At 45.0% G+C, this 20,702-nt stretch overlaps 1 protein-coding gene and 1 pseudogene across 1 annotated transcript in view; both read right to left on the bottom strand.

Annotated features, from left to right (window-relative positions):
* Nucleotides 1–20,702, bottom strand: part of LOC144159764 (uncharacterized) — a 321,877-nt gene that overhangs the window by 117,898 nt on the left and 183,277 nt on the right. The window lies entirely within an intron of this gene.
* Nucleotides 2,734–4,273, bottom strand: LOC144157657 (uncharacterized; annotated as a pseudogene).

The raw sequence follows: 20,702 nt of genomic DNA, 5'->3' as shown, positions 1-20,702 counted from the left end.
AGAGCCAACGAAGTATACTAGTGCACTGCACCACACGCGAACGTGCCTGCAATGGTGTCTTTCCTTTTTTTTAGTTGACATCCTGGTGTAAAGTGTGCTGTTCCTTCGCACAGAAGTTTCTTTTATTCAGATGAGCGTGACTGTGCATTACGTGAACATTACTGTGCCGCATTGAAAGGGCACGCGTAACAAGAGCGCACACACACGATGTCGCGAAATCGAGTGCGCGCACAGCTGGGCTACTACCATCGTCGCACAAACGCGTTCCAGCTCTCCAGGCTCGCAGCGCCCCGCTGTCGCTGCAGGGAACCACAGTCCCGCTCATTGGCAACCGGAAGCAGTAAGCATACGGTCAACACGCTCTCATCCTCGCGGTATACAACAATGCAACATCTAGCTTCCATGGGCGTCCACGGGCTGCGCTGCATGTACCGCAGGCCACGCGCTCGCAGTGTCGCATTTCAATCCGTGAGCACTGTACATGTATTGTTCTCCTAGCAAGATGTCCAGCGCCTTCGCCACAGCGTACATCACCTGTAAAAAATAAAGAAATACAATAAATGCACTGCTTAATCGTGAAGAGATAATCGAAATATACCTTGCAGTATTCGTCAATGAAGCGGTATTCCTCTTGCTGCAATTGTTTTCTCCAAGCAATTGTTTTCTCCAGCTTGTTTTCTCCAAACAATCTTTAATTTTCCAAAAACCGTCTTTGCCAATTCGCTGTACTTCGCGTTGCTGCAGGCATTTTCGGCATCGACCGAAGCGACGAGGTTCAAAGTATGTGCGGCGCACCTCCTGTGCCATGGCAGGTGGATCTCGTGAGATGAGTTATTCGAACCACTGTCTAGCACCTCTGTGACGCTATTTGCGACAACGTCTTCACCATGTTCCCCTGTTTCTCCAAAGATCCTGCATCATGAAAAGTGGAAATTACGGACAAAAAAGAACTTCACACGAAAACAAGAACTTGTGGTTGAACTTTTGTATTTAGCATGAATACCATCTAATGGGCTAGCTGAATAAAGCATATGAAATAAAAGCGCAAACCACTAGGAAACAAATATCGATAACGACAGAGCTAGCACTTAATTACATTTTGAGAAAGCTGTTGGTAACAGCCCAGGAGGGAGTGAACGTTATTATCGATTTAGAAAATCCACCCTTCCGGAAGTATAACGACGATGATGGTTGAACACAAAGCTTTCTGTGGCAGATTCTTTGGTGGCCGTCTGAGTTTTCCAAACCGCTTAAATTATGTCGAAAAAGAGAAATTGGATAGATGCCAGCTTCATAACGTGTGGTACCCAGGTTTAATTCTGGACCTGGGGAGCATTTTTTCCCTTTCATTTCACCCGGTGATTTCGCGTTACAGACGCCATTAGTGCGAACTCTAAAGCTTCGCTTTAAGAGGGACGATAACATCGACGACTACCCTGGCAGACATACATCCGTGGTGCACTTTTAACAGAAACAAATATATAATATAACACAATAATTGGCTTTAAAATGGAAAATATCCTAATAAAACTGAACTCCGAGTCTTAAAGGGATCCTGGGCGACACAATGCGGGATGTGTGTGTGTGTTGTACGTGCCTGCATCGCGTCTCGCCTTATCTAATCTCGGGTCTTTCTCTAAAAAAACAAAGAAATACCTCTAGAACCTATCTGTATTTTACTTTGGGACTCTACAAAATAATAAAAAAGCAGTTTAGGTTTCGTCGTTAATAGTAGTTCGAAAATAAACCTAAGTATGCGAAAATTCAGTACGACCCAAAGTTTCACGTGAAACTTTTTACAGGCAGCGAGGTTCGTAAGTCACGATGCATGCGAAACTTAATGGTTTATTGCGATCATAAAGAAGCATTGCTGAAGTCTCGTTTAACGTTTATACTGCAGCTTAATTTAGTTCCTTTTGAGGAGAACCGAAATATTAAAATTTTGAAGCTTCAGTATAGACAATAAGATTAAAACAGGAGCAGACCTGTAACTTACCTGAAGGCTCACAAAGTTTGAACCGTTGTCCGTGATGACGCCGCATGTCTTGTGCATGATCTTGTACTCCACAAGTATACTGCGTGCAGCGCTGTCACGGTGATGTCGTAGGTGTGGCGACCTGGGAGCCGTTGGCACACGAGCGCTGCGAATCTTCTTTCCAGAGACTGTTCATCTATAAAGTGAACCGTCACACCCAGAAAGCTTCAATGAAAAATGAGCAAGAAACAGAGAATAAGTAATATTATTACAAAAGACCTAAATCTAGTCACTTAGAAGTAAGAAAGGGGTCTCCAAAAGTTCACAATTGTTGCACAAATTGCGCCGACGAAAATATCCCAGCCGCATTGCCCTGAGGTTTTATTTAGCAATTTTAAAAGTCATTGCTAAATAACTTGGAATCCACCATGCTTAGGTAGGAAGGTGAACAATGCTATGGTATCTTACATTTTCGTTAATGAATAACGTTCAAGCCAGATCTGCGGCGAGTCTTCATTTATTCAGATTCCTATGCGTCTTTTCTTCTTGTTTTTCGACCAAACATAAAAGTGATGTGGCAACACATGACATTTTATGTTTACTCGCCTGTTTACCGTTAAAACAACATATATTGCTTTTTGTTAATCCTTCTTACATATATAGTGGCCAACGAAATATAGTGCATAGTTGTCTGCATAGTGGCCAACGAAATATGTTATAAACGACTTTAATTTTTCAGGCTCTACGGTGTGAAAATCGCGCGAAGAGATACAGTTCTGCTAGTATTTCGCTGGCCTCACCTGTTTGAGGCTGTCCAGCAGTCAGCTGTGCAGCAGACCGTTGATGCTTTCTCCAATGTAGCGATGAGGGACGCTTTGTGCTCTTTGTAGAGGATGTCAATCTGATTGACCAGCGACGTCCTTTTCATTACCGCTGCCTATGCTTGCAGTGCGTTAATCAAACACCGGAACTGTTCATTTTCAACGACCAAAAAACACTGCATATCTGCGACCACGAAGTGCACTATTAACCTATCTTTGCAACTTTGTGACAGATCCTTAGGTCGACTCGCTGCTGCAAGACGGGACTCCAGTGTGTGCGTCGAGCTTCCTCCCACGTGCCTCTTCTTCTCCCCCGCGGTGGGACCATGCTCGGCTTTCCTCTTCTTTGAGTCGAATTCCTTCAGGGCTGTCGGGTGTTTTTTCTGCACACAACGAAAGTTTAAATTAAGTACACTCATTTCAACTGGATCTGCATAGTTCAATATTGTCGCGGGACGTGGCGGGCAATCCCCGTGGCACCATGGCCCACCACTAAGGATGATGATGACGAAAAAGAGCTTTGTGCGCGGTGCAGCCAGGCCGGGCTCCATTATGGCTTGATGTAAATAGTTCTTCACCATTATGTAAATACGTTTCATCGTTACATAGTCCGTGTCATCTGCCACCACGTAACATTTGGTGGAGCGTGCGGGTTCGTCATCCCCATCCTGGTCCCAGCATTGCATCGCATCGGCATGGACGTTGCCGCTAGGGATAACGAAGCCACGCCGGGCAGCCCCAGCCCAGCCGATCGAGACCACCACACGACGATGTCCCCCACCTCGTGTCCCCAGCCCGAAAGACCCAAGTGACGACCAGCCGAGGTGAGCCGTGCCCAGACAAGCCCAAGATGGATTCCCCCGCCCTTCCGTCCGACGTGGCCTCAGGACCTTTGACGCTTCGTTGCAGCTGAAGCCATTGCTGCTGCTGGGCCAGGCATCATCAACACCATCATCGTGATCCGTGGCGGCAAGCGATTCGTCCGCATTTCTCATCGCATGCTCATCCGCATTCATTCGCCAACTTGCATCGGCGGTGACCGGGACGGTCGTCCTCTACCGGCGGGGTGATGTCACAGTATGTGGCGGACAATCCCCGTGGCGCCATGGCCCACCACCAAGGATGATGACGACAAAGAAGAGGTGTGTGCGTGGTGCAGCCGGGCTTCATTATGGCTTGATATAAATAGTTCACCATTATGTAAATACAACATTTCATCGTTACATAGTCTGTGTCATCTGCCGCCACGTAACAATATATCAAATCAAATAGACACGCGAAATCGAATACCTATAAAGATGAAACTTACCTCTAGATGCTTCTGCAGATTTGACGATGACGTCTTGCTAGTAGAGTACTCTTTCTTGCAAATGCAGCACTACACCGTAATGTTTGTGGCTGTCGTATTCAACACCGAAAACTATTCGCGGTAAGAAGGCCAAGGCAACGGTTGCACTTGCTCTGTGTCGACAGACATGGCTGCCAAACGTGTACAAGAAGGACGAATACGGAGACCGAACTTATACTATACCGAGCTGGAGGACAACACAGGCTAAACAACCTTTCAATGTTAACCTAATTTGTTTTCGCCTACAATGCCGTCACTTGACGGCCCCGCATAGTAAGAGAGAATGGGAAAAAGGGGGCGGAAGTGTCGGATCTACGGAGGGCCCTTGTAGAAAAAGGGAAACTGACATGGGGGTGCATCACTTCTCGAGGTGTTTTTGAAAGATACTCAAAAAAAGTGTTTCGTTAACTTTTTATTTCGTACTTGTGTTCGAAGACGGCGAACAATTTGAGCCATCGCCGAAGCGACGTTTGACCGTGGGCCCTCAGAGTCGTTCTCCCGCCCCAACCCCCAGCCACCCCCGTCCCCGCAATGAGACAAGATATTTCCAAGGAGAATAGAAACTGAATTGAACGCTTTATTGTTTTCTCCTCCTTCCCCTACTCCCCCTGTCTTTACAAAGGTGGATTTCGCCGTCTCGACCGGGAAACATTGCTCTCACAATCCCAGCCTTCCATGTCGCCGATCCCAGGAACCCCTCCCTTCGTTTGCTTTGAGGTGTAGGCCGAACGAAGCTCACCCAACTATTCCTTGCACCCAACATTCAGAATCAGATGTAGCTACTGTTTTCGTTTTGGCCACAGCCCTCAAAACGAAGTCGCGAGGCTTTCCAAGAACATTGTGGCAGTGTGGTCAGACGTCTACCGGCAAGATGCTGGCTGCTGGTGTGAGGGCACTCGAGGGCCACCATCGTTGGGGTCGTCGTATGTGTGGAGGGGCGTGAAATTTATTACATTCTCGACCTCGTTCGAGTACTGTTGACAGCTCGATGAAGCCTCTAGACCAGTGGAGGGGTGTGAAATTTATTACTTTCTCGACCTCGTTAGAGTACTGTTGACAGCTCGATGAAGCCTCTAGACCGGGGGTCCTAAACGCGTGGTCCCAAATACGGCCAGGGGTTTCTAAATAGCACAATGATCGCAAACAACTGCGACTTGTGAATCGAACACTCTACAGTGCGCACAGGGCTGGACGAGTGCGAGGCCGCCGAGAAACTCCCCGTGGCGTTTTATGACCCGACAAACGGGGCTGCACGTCGCTAATGAGAACGCGACGCCCTGACTGGAGCTTTCCAGGCTTCCCCGAAAGTGCAAAGGTTTCAGTGCGTTGTGCGGCGTTTGTGGCTGTTTGTTTTCCAGTTCGCCTTTGTGTCGAACACTTTTACTGCGCCCCAGATGTGGCGAAAATGGTGCAGCTGGACGTCGGCCTATAGGCTCTGGCACGTCAACATGCATCCACGTGTGCTTAGACGCGTGTTGTAGTGTTATATATGGCCTGGGTGAGAGCAATGTCACGCTGCTGAGGAAAATACTGCAGCTTAGACTTAGAAACTTCGAGCCCTTAGTGGACCGCGTGAGACACTACGCACATGTGCACACCTAAACATTTCTACTCCAGATGTTTTTCCCCCATGTGAAGGGAGTGAGCTGGCATAGATGAAGTAGACGAAGGTTCTGCAGAAGAAAGGCCGAAATAGTGAAACACGCAAACTGTACATCGGCCAAAATGAGTGTTGGTGTTTCATAATTTTTTTATAGAAATAAAGTAACTGTAACGATTTCTCGTTAAAGTTACTCCACAAAAAGTAACAGTGTTACAGTTACAGGTTCCTCTAACTGAACATAACTAGTTACAGTTACTAAAAAAGTAACTAATTACCGGTAACACGTTACTAGTAACTAGTTACTGCCCAAGACTGGCTCAAATAAGCGACATAATAAGGAAAAAATTCCCCCGCATTTCCCCGAAGGGGAGTATGAGGAAGTGCGAAGCAGGGGGTGATGCGATGAGGGGGAGTTTGTTGAAGTTTGGTGGCATTTTTCCCGTTAGTTACATTAACACCCCCTCGTGATCACGTTCGGCTTAACACGCCTCGTTTGTCCCTCTGCGGAAATCTTGGTGAATTAACGTGTATGTTCGAGAGATGTTCGAGAGGGAATGTAATCCCGCACACACACACGCAAAGTAAAGTGAAACAACAGTATTTATTTCAGCACTTGTTTGTGTTGTCGTTGTATGCGACGGTCATTACGACCGCCTTGTGGTCGCTAAAGTGGACAGTTAAGGGTTGTTGCACACGCAGTTATCAAGCCGCTATAACGCCGCTGAGTCGCCAACGCACGCCGCTGACGACGTACTTTGAATGCGTTAAAGATATAAGGCGCGTTACTAACACTGACATCAGCGTCGCGTCCGTCGCTTAGTCGGTAGAGCGTCGCGCTGCGGCCGCAAAGTCCTCGGATCGAAACCTGGCGCCGGATGCTGTTTTTTTTATATAGTGTAGTGGCCTGGCTGGCGCGCCGAGAGAGGGTGTTGCGAGCTGGAGAGTAGTAAAGGGGCTTTAGGAGAGTAGGCGAGGGGGGAGAGGAGGCGCTATGCGAGCGCCCTCACGCGTCGGAAATCCGGCGCCGTTGCTAGGCACGGTAGCTAGCTCCGTTGCTAGGCTGCGGACGGAGGACGGCGGTGGAAGCAGGAGTAGGCCCGACTAAGAAGTGCTTCGCACTTAAAAAAGGAATGGCCTTGTGACTCACTAGCTCATCTCCCGCACTCAACATATGACGTCATATGCACAGCAGTGCAATCGGCTGAGGCCGGCAAAAGCAAATGCAAGGCAGGGCTTTTGCAGAACGAGCTATTTTCACCTAAGTGTAATACATACTCATTTTATAGCAGTTGGAATGATGAGGTGATAGAATGGAGGTTACTAAAATACATGTAAACACAAGAGCACCAGTGGGCACGGCTTTTGGTACTGCGTGCACTATGGTTATAGCTGCACAGCAAGGCAGTGCTTTAAGGTGTCTCAGACGACACTGGTCAGGGGGCGGTTTATAGCTGCACAGCAGGGCAGTGCTTTGGGGTTGTCTCAGACGGGGGCGGTTGGCATAAGCGACATTATATCACATGACCCTATTTGTTGAACATACTCCATGTTTCACAAAACTATATTACCTACCATGACAAAAACAAGACACGTGCAAATACATACAAAAACAAAGCAAAGGCGAATAGTGGGGTAAAACAGTATTGTGGCGCCATCTAGGAGGACTGACTGTAAACAAGGCTGCAGCCCATTTAAAGTTCACTTGAAGACCTGTTCATGTGATGTCATTGCAGACGTCACAAAACAAATAATTTCGTGGGATAATCAATATTTTAGCCTAAATTGATTAATTTTTCAGGGAATAAAGCATCACTTGTTGCCAGAAAAGTGCGGGGGGCACTATAAAACACCAAATCTTTCAAATAAAACAAGCTTGTATTTTGTCCGCACTGCCCCTTTAAATGGGATAGAGAACACTAGAACGTATGCTGGCAGCGCCACAGATTCCGGACGGCACTCCACAGCCCAGCAACAGAGCCGTCAACTGGGTATATTCACAAGGGCATGTACTGAAGCCACTGCAGTTCTGACTGGGCACTGCCTTTCGCCATTGCTTAAATTAAGTGTCTGTATTGCAAATATCTGTGCTATATTTTATTGACAGCATATTACTAACGAAAAGACACGTAACAAGACAGAAGCACACAGTACGACCACTAGAACTTTCACACGTACACCTGATAGACATGCGTGAAAGTTCATGATTGACAAACCAGCACAGAAAAAATACGGCACAAAAAAGGAACGAGAAGTAGGCAGGATAGCGCTGCACTCACAACTGATTTATTTTGAAGAAAACATTGGTAATATACGTAGATCAGTCTCCCACGTGGCGGTAAATTATTACAACGAATAAACAAACGAAAAACGCAATCACTAATCGGTCTGCACATGTGTAGTCTTTTTGGTTTACTTGGTCATGGAAGGGTGTCACTCAGATAAGCGTATTCTCGGTCATGCAACACTATTGAGGGCATACTTATACAACGGTCGGCAGATCGTCTGATTTGTAAGGCCTCGATAATTTCCCTTGTTGTTTTATCGCTGTGTTTCGACAACACAGTGGTTTCCTTAAAAAGCGGCACACATCCGTGTGAGCTGCAGTGTTTTGTCAGGTGGCTGTGCGGATTCCATTTTCATGAACGCTGGTGCTCCGACAACCTGGTGTTCAGACACCTCCCGGTTTGTCCCACCGAAGTGGCAACATATACACGACACCCATTGCACATTTCAGAAATGGGTCTGAATGATTTATCGGGCACGCATTTTTTGTCCTTCTATTCCGGGAAGCTAGTCTTCGGCGAACCGTGCTGCACAATTTTCTTAATTTATTTGGGGCCGAGAACACCACGTCGACAGCATACCGTTTTGCCACGTTTTTTAAGTTATGAGAGCCGGTGCTTATCGGTATCACAACGGGGCATCTCTTTCTTTGCATTGGCGGCTGCGTCGCGGAACCTGCCATGTCTTTTCCTTTTATTCATTTGACTAGCTTCTCCACGACCGTATGAGCACCGGCTCTCTCATAACTTAAAAAACGTGGCATAACGGCACGCTGTCGATGTGGTTTTCTCAGCCCCGAATAAATTAGAAAAATTGTGCAGCATGGTTGGACGAAGATTAGCTTCCCGGAATATCAGGGCAAAAAATGTGTGCCCGATAAATTATTCAGACCCACTTCTGAAATGTGCAACGGGTGTCGTGTATATGTTGCGACTTCAGTGTGGACAAACCGGGAGGTGGCTGAACACCAGGCTGTCGGAGCACCAGCGTTCATTAAAAGGGAATCTGCACAGCCACCTGACAAAACACTGCAGCTCACACGAATGTGTGCCGCTCTTTAAGGAAACTGCTGTGTTGTCGAGACACAGAGATAAAAGAACAACGGAAATTATCGAGGCCTTTCAAATCAGACGATCTGCCGACCGTTGTATAAGTATGCCCTCAATAGTGCTGCATTACCGAGAATACGCTTATCCGAGTGACACCCTTGCATGACCAAGTAAACCAAAAAGACTACACATGTGCAGACCGATTAGTGATTGCGTTTTTTGTTAATGTTTATTCGTTGTAATAATTTACCGCCACGTGGGAGACTGATCTATGTATATTACCAATGTTTTCTTCAAAATAAATCAGTTGCGAGTGCAGCGCTGTCCTATCTACTTCTCGTTCCTTTTTTGTGCCGTGTTTTTTCTGCGCTGGTTTGTCAATCATGAACGTTCACCAACTCGCCCAAATCACAGTCCTCTTTAACTATATAGTGCGTGAAAGTCACAGTGTGCAAGTGTGCAGTTTATAGAAGTAGCTCCCTCTAATGCCCAGAACATTGTGTGCACCCACCAAGAGGTGAAGATAGCCAGGGTATCAGATGTGTATCTACTGAGGGCCACCCAACTGCTTCCAAAAAGGTCGGCTTGCATTTGATCGTCGTATTTGTGGCGCAACCTACCTTGCGGTCTGCTTCGCACCTTTGATCGCTTATCCTGTGGATTGTGGGCTCAGCTTTTTTTTACCAGTCCTCCTGGCTTGATCAGCTTAACGGATATTTGTGCCCCCCTACCAACCACCCACTGGTCGCTCTTGGTTTTAGTCTAATTGAGTGAAGTGTAGAAGGGCAGATACACGAGCAGCGTCCCACAGCCACCGGTCGGGTCAGTAGGTGGTTCTGGCTGCGGCGGCCGCTTTTAGGATGAGAGTGAAAAAGGGAAATGCCTCTGTGTCAACAATTCACCGCACGGTGAAGATGCCCAGAGGGTCTGAATTAATTTGTAGCCCCCCCTACTTTGCGCCTCAATGCCTGGGTGTAGCGTTAGCATGGTAAACGTCCAAAATGTGATTTGCAAGAGCGATGTCCCCTATTCCAGTCTGGTTTTCTTCCATGGTGTGCTTGCTGGTATTGGTTGGCTATACGCGACCCAGGGAAATACAGTATGTACTGGCCGCTGCAGCTATGTGCAGGCTGTTTTCGCATATAAAATATGCAGTTCTCACGCTGCTGGCAGCAAATACCATGTCAATAACTGTGCTAAAATAAAACGAGAAGTGCTCCCAAATTCAGGCTCATGAAATGTTCTACATAGTTAAGGGCTTCTGTTTTCATGAAGTCGGCTGTTGGCTATAATTTATCTTCAAAGTATCCGTTTTTCCGGACAGTTGTTCAACAGGCAACTCTATTGAAGTCTAGCTTAAAAGCAAATTCTGCTTTTGGTACTTTTCCTTCAGCCCCTTAACAAAAAAAATGTAGCGCACGGAGAGCTCTCGGCAATGCGCCCCTTGCTAAGAACCCCTTGAGCAGTTGCTGCTTAAGGGTACTGAAGCCAATTTCTGGTGCTAATATTAATGCATAGTTAAGTCCCTTTACTCAACAGAATACTGCAACTGAAATACGGACAGTCTGCCGAGCATTGGACATATAACAATTTGGTCTCATTTATTGTGTTGACGGTACAGCACCCGGAGCAGCACAGTAATTGGACATCACTCTGTGGTAGCAAACACAAGGTGACGTGGCCGAGTGTCTTTGATGTTTCACAAAAAAATTCAAAGCCCTTTCATCAAATATATGAGATGGTGGAATTGCGAAGCTTTCTCTGGTCAAAAAAAGTAAGCAGGTATTTGCAGTTGAATAGTTTACGCTAAATTTATTTAGAACTTCGAGTAGGTTAGCGTATGAGTGGATCCTTTCTTGAATTGCTTTGTTCTCTTTCCTGTCTCTTATTTGTTATTTTTAATTCCGTTTTATTCATTGCTGCTGCTCCGTATTGATGCCCATTGCAATGTTTGATGACCGCCGTGACCCATTTTATATGATGTCCATTTTTTAAATTTCGTCTTTCGCCTTGTTGTCCTTTTTTCTCTTTTTTATGCTTTCAGCTTCATTAATGTCATTTGGTGTTGTGCAATGCTCTTGGCTGCAAGCTTTTAAAAATGGTTCTGTTGATATTTTTGTAAATTTTTGTTTAGTACGAGATTCATGATTCCGTTTCTGGATTGAACACTTTTTATGTATCTCCTGCTTTTGCCCTCTTGGTGGTTGTAGTAATCTGAATAAATAAATGAAGAGTAAGTCCGCGAATCGCATAGACGTCAGTTTCATAATGCGAAAGGCACAGGAAGCGTTTTTTTCTTGAGGTGCTTGATGTGGCTTTGTTTACCATCGTCATAGTTTTGTCAAAGCCATTGTGTAAAGTTGGCTTTGCTGCAGTGCATTTTGGCACAACATTGAATGCCGTCAGTGAGGCATGGCGAGCTTCACTTTAAAACTCGTGACGTCACTTCAGATGCGCGACTTGGCGAGCTGCGAATAGTCACAGGCACGTGTGTGGAATTTTGCATGCAGCCATAACAGCGAATCTTGAAAAAATGAAGCTGTGAAAAAATATGCAGTATACAAAGCAACTAGAAAATCATCAATCACTCTGGTAGTTTTCACGAAGGGGGCGAAGTGTTGATTTTCTTGTGAAACAGTAAGGCTGTCAGTTTGTGTACCTCTGGGCAGTTGTTTAGCTGACATCTCCATTGATGTCCAGCTTATGAACAGGGAGCGCTATTCTTGTCCCTGTATTAGCTCCTTAATCTTCGTGATGAAGAACATTTGTTGTCCGTGGAGGGCACTTTCAGAAGGGTCATTGAGCAGTGCTGTTTAACTGCAACATTGGGTGGAAATTAAGGTCGACTCGTTCAGAGCTCTGTGAGTGGTGCCTGTTTGAATTTTTGGAGATGGCAAGCTTGTAGCAGAACCGCAGCTCAGCGGACCATAGCTCAGCAGCCATCTCCCGCTCCTGGGGCCCGTGCATTCGTTGACCTGTTGACGTCTCTCGCTTCGTGCACGACAATGTCGTTATTAAATATGCGATGGTTGCGGTCTCCGAGATATTGTCGGCGCGTGGTTAACATTATATCGGTCAAACCAAAGGATGTATCAATGAGCGCTTGGAACTTGCCCTTTAGATAAAGAATGGAACCAGGTCATTTTGGCCCTTTAAATCAGAGCTTATCGGATAAATCTGAATTGTCAAAAATTTACCGGCGAATGTTTACCAGATTTTTTCGGATAAAACGGAAAACACGGAGCCCTAGATATGAATACATATTAGATCAATGCACCCTGAGAAGGGTTGATGGGTGTCATGACCTACGGATTTTTGTCAATTCAACGTTTTCATGTGCCCATTGAAAAGCTTGTTAAAAAGGCATACAGTCAGTTATGAGTAATATCAAGCATCACACGTCCTTTCCATAATGTGTCGTGCCTCAAACATTTGTTTTTGTCCTTGGTTATTCTGAAACTTCCTTTGGGGTCTACCTATGGAAAAATTTGTATGCAAGCCAGGCTGTGAAGATTGAAGATGTTCAACGACGTTTTGTTAGAATTGTTTATGATAGGCATTTTGATCGGAGAGCGTATTACTACTATAATAACATTTTCGATAAATTGCACTTGGAAACACTGTCCAAGAGAAGGAAGGATGCAGATTTTATATTTCTGTTTAACTATTTGCATCGTGGGACTGAGTGAGAGTTTGACGTGTGGGTACCTTATAAGCTATTTCGAGAATTAAATGTGTTTGGAACAAAGTTTGTTCTCAAATGCAACGACTGTTTCATTTGTATAATGATGTGAGGTCAAATGATGTTGATGTTTTTAGCAATATGTCAGCATTGAAACTAGGTCTTGTGAAGTTATGTCTTATGTGGTGATATTCATGTTTCTTGTCTTTTGAAGGGTATTTTCTTTTATTTATATTTATACAGGAGCGGTTGATGGTCATTGCTCAGATTTCGGTTTTGGTATTCAGCTGAGTGATTGTGAAGCTGCTAGTTGTTTTTTTGCCTGTGGTGACCTCTTTTCCACTGATGCATTGTTCATACACCTACGAAATTTTATAGTGGCTCGATTCAGCCTTCTGCACAGTGTCTAATTCTGCCACTTGTGCTCCTTATCATTTTCTTTGCACTTATGCATTACTATCTAATACATCAGAGCGAGTGTATTTTCAGTTTGGTGTTAATTTAATGCATGTTTTTATACAAGCCCGAATGGTCTGTGTAAAAAGTTTATTCTGAGGTGATAGCCTTTGTCCCACACTGTTTACCTCTGCCTTTTCGCAATACTTTCGGAACTGCTACATGCAACGATTAGGATGGAGTTTTGAGCAAACGTGGATAACGTCTCTAAATATCTGGCTGTGAGTTACCCCATTGCAGCTGGTTTTTTTTTCTTTTTTGGGGGGTTTTGCTTTTTTGGAAGAGTTGAATTTTCAGCTGGCAGTTGTTGAGATGTACAGATGTTTAATAAGCCTGAATGCTGTATTTAACAATTTAGCTCTAATGTAGCCTCCTCTTCTTTACCCATTTGTCACTCAAATCTAGAGCTTGCAGCTGTTAAGATGAGCAGATTTTTTTAACTGAGTTTGATTGTTTGCACCTGTTTGTCTTCCCATCATTCATTGAGCAGTGTTTTGATGTTAAACGATTCTTTGTGTGTTATTTCAGTTATGTCATGTGACTTTTCAGTGTCAGGTGTTTATTGTAAAATGTTTATTTGAAGGCAAATAATGCTGAACCCTGGACTCCCAACAAGTTTGCTTAAATTTCGCCTAACTGTACACCAATAAAAAAGATTTTGAACACGTCACGTGAGATTCTTCAAGATTACTTCCAGAAGATATATTCAGTAGAAGGGAGTACATTTCCTGCGTCGAACTAAGATAATATCTTTACACAGATACATTGACAGCTACAGTGCCAGGTATGGCATTAGTGGCACTGGATTACTTTATATGGAACCTTGCTTTGTCTTCAATATTGGTTGTGTTCAATTCCATTATTTAGGCATGATCCGAAAAGTGTTTGACTTTGACAAAACCTCTTTCTCTAATGTGCAAGCTAACAGCATGCTGCATACAAAATATCACCTTTGTAAGGTACTCCTGCCAGATCCCTCAGAAAATTACAAAAGACAAAATACGAAAATGCAATGCAGCTCCCACTCAACAAACTGCATGGGTTAAACTCACAAGTATGTCAAAGTTATACCCATAATTCATACGCGAAATTTCTCGAAATAACAGAAATCTCTGAAGTGGGGCTTTATTGTATTTTATATAAGCTGGAAAAAATACTTCAACAGAATTATTCTATGAACTTCCAGCATTGCTGCCTCAGAAAATAGGCTTTATTTTATCTTAAACTAATAAACTGCAAGCATTAAAGGCTATATTTCAGGTTTTTTTAGAACCTCGGCGGCTGTACGGAGCATATACGCGAGACTCGCAGGGCAAGGCACTACTGTCTATGAAGCAGTTCTGGGAAAGAGATCTTGTGGGTAGAAAGATGTTTGAGAGGTACTGGGCAGCACTCTATTCTGGGAGAAAATACCTTTATTTTGGAGAAGCTTAGCATGCTTTTCTACCTTTGCGACTAAGAAACGTCCGTGTGGAGTAATTACCAGGCTGTTATCTACTTCGGTGTCATAATACAACATTGCAGTACATAAACGTTCCGGTAACGCAACTTTTTTAAGGCTGCATTCGTAAATGTGACAGTACGCACCTTAACTACTGCTGTGGGGAACTCCGAGCGCGCAAAAGATTTTGTTAGAAAGGCACACTGCGAAGAAACAAACAAAAAATACTGCGGAAGGCTGCACGGCCAGCATAAAACTGAAGTGCCCTCATCGCCACCGATCAAGGGGCTTTATATAAAAGCAAATCTGTCGAGGCAGCTTTAGCTAATGTTGATTACCTTTATCTATACTTAATCCAAAGATACAGGCACGTAAACGTCATCCACATGCCTTACGAACTATCACACACTGAATGCGACGCACGCTAGCCTGAATCTGAGAGCCAGCAAACCATGCTCACTACCGCGCTCCATGGCTGGCGTAGCTGAAGTCCCTTTATCGGCTTTCTCCAGCTATATTCAGCGCTTGACCTCCTTTTTTGTGTGGTATAGCATGAATAATAACGTTACCGCAGTATTCTGCAGCGAAACATTGCTGAAGCAGCTTCGTACTACTGCGCAGGCAGTGCGCGCGACGCTGCCTATGTGCCAGGCGGGTGTGCAGCTGTTGCGAGTTAGGAAGTTAAAGGGACACTGAGGTGAATTTGTCAAGCTCCCGTTTTTGCTTGCACTGCGTAGACTGGCTCAAATTAGCACACTTTTATCGTTTATCCGGTTGACAAATCGGTAATTATTTTACAAAGCGCGAAAGAAGAAAAACTACCATGCGCGGTTTGCGGCGGACGCACCAACTAAGGCTGTGACGTTGAGAGGAGGGACGCCGTGATTGGACGATGCCCAAGGTTAGCAATCACACAAGTTTCGGTTTCGGTTCTGTGAAACATAACCAATGGCTTTGTTGGATGGGCATTCTCAATATCTCAGTAATCATCGTACCGCGCTTCTGCCGTGTTGTCGGCTGTAAAATGCACAAGATAAGCCTCCCAGGACGGCTTGTAGTCGTAGCATTCACTAGCCGAGACCTACGCAGTGCATGAACGCCCTCCGCGTACCCGCAGACGCCCAAATGTCATGCGCTTTTCCCCCATATTTGGAGCTTGCCTCCCTCATGCCTGTATCGTAAAAAGCGTGTTCGCACCAGGCCAACGGTCTGTTCATTCTGGCCTGTGCCCACTGCCTGCAAGCAGTCGGTGCTTATGGCAACAGCACGCCAACGAGAACTTGCTAGCGCGCCAGTGCCAGCTTGCGCGCGTTTTGTGAACTAGTTCGTGTAGCCATGAACGTTGCGGCCCCAAAAAAGGTGAACTCAATATAGAAAACATCGGCGGAAAACAAAAAAGTTAACTTACAAAAAAAAAGCACGTACCCGCGGGGATTCGAACTCGTGACTCGCAAAACATTTGCGGAGAATTCCTAGCGCCTCAGACCGCTAGGCCACGGAGCTGGACGCGAAGGCCTTGCTAATATAGGGTATATATTGTACAACCGGTTTACACTTTTATTTAGTTTTGGCATTTCAAGCCGCTTAGGTGACTATTTGTTGTACTGCGATCGTGCAGTAAGCGTCGCCCGAGTTTCCACAGTAGCTCACGTCTAGCAATTGCATTTCGTAGACGGAAAAGCGTTCACAGATGCGTAGTCGTGCTGCTGACCGCTGTGCTTGTTCGCCCAGCGCAAAAAAGTGCTTCCCGCGCCCTAGTTTTACGCTGTACGGTAAAAATATCAGTTGATTTTATTTGCTTAGTACCTATATTGACTTCGCTGACTCTTCTCCCGCCTTCAAGAGGCTTTATATTTTCCTACTGGCGTACCAGTCAGCGAAGCGTCGCATGTGCAGCGCTTGTGTGAAGCGACCTTGACATGGAGCTAGATACAGTGTACAAACAAACCAAGTAAAGAAAGGCACATTCTTCCATTCACAAACGTGTCCTGGCTTCGTTTCAACTAAGCAAACGAATTGCGACCAAGCAATTTTTTTAACCTCCTTGATTGCGACGACCCGCCGGCGGCCGGCGGACGAAACGCTGGGCCTACTGGCTCTGTCGGCCGGGGAGCCGTGCAGTAGCGCAGCCGTGGCGCAGCCAATTGCCAGCTCATCCCCTCCTGACGTCACACGAAAATGCCACAGAAAATGGGCGAGCGTAAAGAGAGGAGGACAGCGTTTTCGAATTAGTTTTTCTACTAAATAAAATCACGTAAACGCGCCTAGAGTGGTCGAAACATGGCCTGGGGACTCCGGAATACAATTTGCGCTAGTAATCCCGCAATGTTTACATATCACTTCAGTGTCCCTTTAATAGCGGACAGCGCTAGCAGACGAGAGGAGTCGGAGGGGTGGAGAGGAGGAACTTGGCGCTACTTGGCTAAACGCAGATCAAGAGACTTCAACCCTACATTGCCCTACACAATATTGTAGGTGGTGCTACATTTTTCACTACTCTAAAGAATTACTATTTTTTAACATAGGTCAATTTAGTGGCTATTTGAATGTCTTTGTTTTAGGTTATTTGTGTAATTTTTATCTGCTTGTTTTAGCACTTTTACAGGGAACATACATATGCTTCTGTTTTACAATATAGCATGCGCAGACAAAACGGCAGATAAAGGAAATTTTCGGCCTCCAGAGATACGACATTGTGTTGCCTTCTTGAAGGCTTCCCGGAATTATGTTTTGGTCGGTGCTTGTGCCGTGGTGATATGTGCACCTTGAAGGGCTTCCAGAGCAACGTTTTAACCGGTGCTTTTACCTTCAAAGAGCTCACATTACCGGTTACCCATTCACACGTGCACAGGGGGTGAGGGCGGGATGCTTGCAAGCGCAGCCAGGCTTCATGCACTCACCAATTGAGAACCATTCTAATTGAATTACTAGAAAACAAGTGTAACCCTTGTGCATTTAAAACAATCCGAAAACACATGTGGCAAGTAGCCGTGAAGACGATTAAAACTGCACTTCGAGTTTCATTTAATTTTCATGATGGAGGACTACACGATGAAATCCTCAATATTGGGAAACGGACATCCACATGTTTGTCTGCTTTGCAAAATTATAGTCCTTCCAACTTTCACTCAGATAAATGGCTAAGTATGCTCAATCGCAAGTTACAAATAAATGTGGTTTGCATCGTTGACTCCTTCGACTCCACACTGCTTCGCTGGTCATCGTTCTTCAGAAAGTAGGACACTCAATTTTTTAGTCATTATTGATCGGCTCCCAATTGACAAATTATTTCTATCCCATGTTAATGACGGGCAGATACTAATTGTGTGAAGTCATCGAAGGCACCATGCAAGTGGCAGTTATATAGTTTCATCTTTATATACACTTACTGCCGACATTCACTCTATACTCCATGTTGACCATGGAGGACAGCTCTGTTGCAGATAGTGAACATTCCATTCTTAATGATGTCTTTCCTGTCTGCATAAATTCCACTTGCACTCTCGTTTTCTGATGAGTCCGACATATACGCTCTATGCATGCGGATGTTGAAACTCATCGATGAAAAAATAATTTCGTACTTAAGCAGGTTCATTTGGTGAAACTCAAAATCGCCCTACACTGGCGAAAAACTGGCTGAACGGCACAACGGCCCAATGATAAGAGAAAAATCGATAGAACACCCTACAAGTACGGAAAAAATTGTACAGTTGGTAACACCTGCGTCAGGTAAAGGATGAATCTTCTTGGATACAACCAGCTTGAAGTCAAACAAAGACGAAGGAAGTGCAACACAAGAACAGCCGCTGGTCTAACTAAATTTTAATATCAAGAAGGGTGAATATAAACACTCAACACACAATAAAAGAAATAAAAACACACTACGCGTGATTGAAACAATTTTACAAAGGTCACGGTGATGACACTAGATATACACATGTTACTGATTGATTGTAGGGTTTAACGCGCCGACGCAGCGCAGGCGATGAGGCGCGCCGTAGTGGAGGGCTCCAGATTAATTTCGACCACCTGGGGATCTTTAACGTGTGCCGAAATCTCGTACACACGGGCGTTTTTGCTTTTCGCCTCCATCAGAAAAGCGGCCGCCGCGGCCGGGAATCGAAACATGTTACTGTCAAGGCACACACAGATATGCAATCTCTTTAGGATGGAGACACGCTCGTTTGGCTCACATACTTATCACCTCTTTCTTTCGTGGAATGCCTCCATGATTTTGCGGGTTGTCTGACCACGGTGCCTATATACAATGTTAGTGGCAGGAAAATTAGGTTTCCATACGCTGCACTTAGCACAATGCGAAGAAAGATCAGATGATAGAGGGCCCTTCAATGACAATTCATGTTCTTTCAAACGCACGTTGATACAGCGGCCAGTGTGTCCAACATAAGTTCGGCCAAAGGATAAAGGAATGCTGTACACAACTCCTGTTGCGCAGGCAACATACCGGTTCTTGTGTTTAACACCACAACTGACCCCTTTCTTATCACTTCCCCACTCTATCTTTCTGCAAGCCTGCCATAACACAATTTTTTGCGAGTCGTGATAGCCACTAGCACTCCATAGCGATGGCCCACATTTTTTAGGATGTGCGTGTTTGTATGAATGTGTGGGATGATGGCAACTTCTTTGGGCTTTTGGGTGTCCTCTGCAAATCCCAGCAGCCACTTTGTTTTTCACATGACCATGACAAGAGGTCCTGTGGAAATCCTGTATCCCTTAAATTTTTAACTTGCGATTATTGAAACTGTCTGTCTTCAAGTGTTGGCCCAATTTTGAAACTGCTGAGCGAAAACATGACAAGGCAATAGCATTTTTAACAAGCTTGGAACGGCCCGATGAGTAGTTCATGAAAGGCTTGACCGATCGTAGTGCATACGTCCAGCAGACATGCTCCTTATCAAACCAAAGATACAAATCCAGATACAAGATGCCATTCTGTTTCGTTGTTTCAATTGTGAAATTGAGCTCCAGGCCACTTTGCTTAAAGGATGAATCGTCAGTACATACAGCCGGACGGCAGACGGAAAATTCTCAAGCAACAGCAAATTTTCACAACACACTACATGTGCGCATAGTCTGCTTTCACTGGTGATGACTAGGTTAAGTGCGAAACCAGTCACTTTTGTTGGGGTTATAAACGCATATATTTCCTAGAAATCTATGGAAGACAGAATGGAATAATGACAGTGCAAACCAGCGCACAGCATAGCTACGAGCACAACACTAACAAGCTCGACATTGGCACATACAAGCGTCGCAACAAACAATAAACAGACACCACTTTGGGAACACATGCACATGCTCGCTCTGACAAATTCAGATCCAAATTTTTATCAATTTTCTCGTTTGAAGCTCCTATACATATTCATTTATGTCCTTGCCACTTTCGCCTAGTGGCTGGTGATTGAGAACCGCCTGTTTTGCTTTCAAATATTTGAGGCTCCGGGTCAGAAACTTTCAGGCTCACTAAAAGAGTTCAATTTTAATTGAGGATGTCTCAGCGAGCAATGGAACGGGAGATAGGTGTAACTTGGTAGAGAAGAAAGCGAAGTGGGTGAGAGAAAAAAACGCGTGTTAAGGACATATAAGCAGAAATTAGAAAGAAATCAACCTGGGCAGGGCATGTGATGCGGAGGCAAGATAACCGTTGGTCATTAAAAGAAACAGTGGATCCTACAGAAGGCAAGCGCGGCAGGGGGTGGCGGAAATTTAGATGGGCAGATGAGATCAAGAAGTTTGAGGGGATAAATTGGTCGCAGTTAGCACATAAGGGGGACAATTGCAGGTATATAGGAGAGGTAAAGGCCCTGCAGTGGGCCTAGGCAGGCAGGCTTACGACGATTTGAGGCTCTATGCACCAATTGTTGTCGTCACTTTGGTCCGGTGGCTGATGATTGAGGGTAGTCCCGTTTAATGCAACTTTTATCGGAGTGTGGAAGAATAAAAATCTCACCCCTTTTTCGTGTTCTTCTCCAGGCGTGAGCAAAATGCAGATTGTCTTAGCTGTACAAAATGCTGCAAGT

This window comes from Haemaphysalis longicornis, unplaced genomic scaffold (genome assembly GCF_048455015.1).
Source record: "Haemaphysalis longicornis isolate Haplotype H1 unplaced genomic scaffold, Haemaphysalis longicornis Haplotype H1 scaffold_10, whole genome shotgun sequence".
NCBI classification, from domain to species: Eukaryota; Metazoa; Arthropoda; class Arachnida; order Ixodida; family Ixodidae; genus Haemaphysalis; species Haemaphysalis longicornis.
The sequence above is the reverse complement of the archived record's forward strand: the minus strand, read 5'-3'. Positions and strand labels throughout refer to the sequence as shown.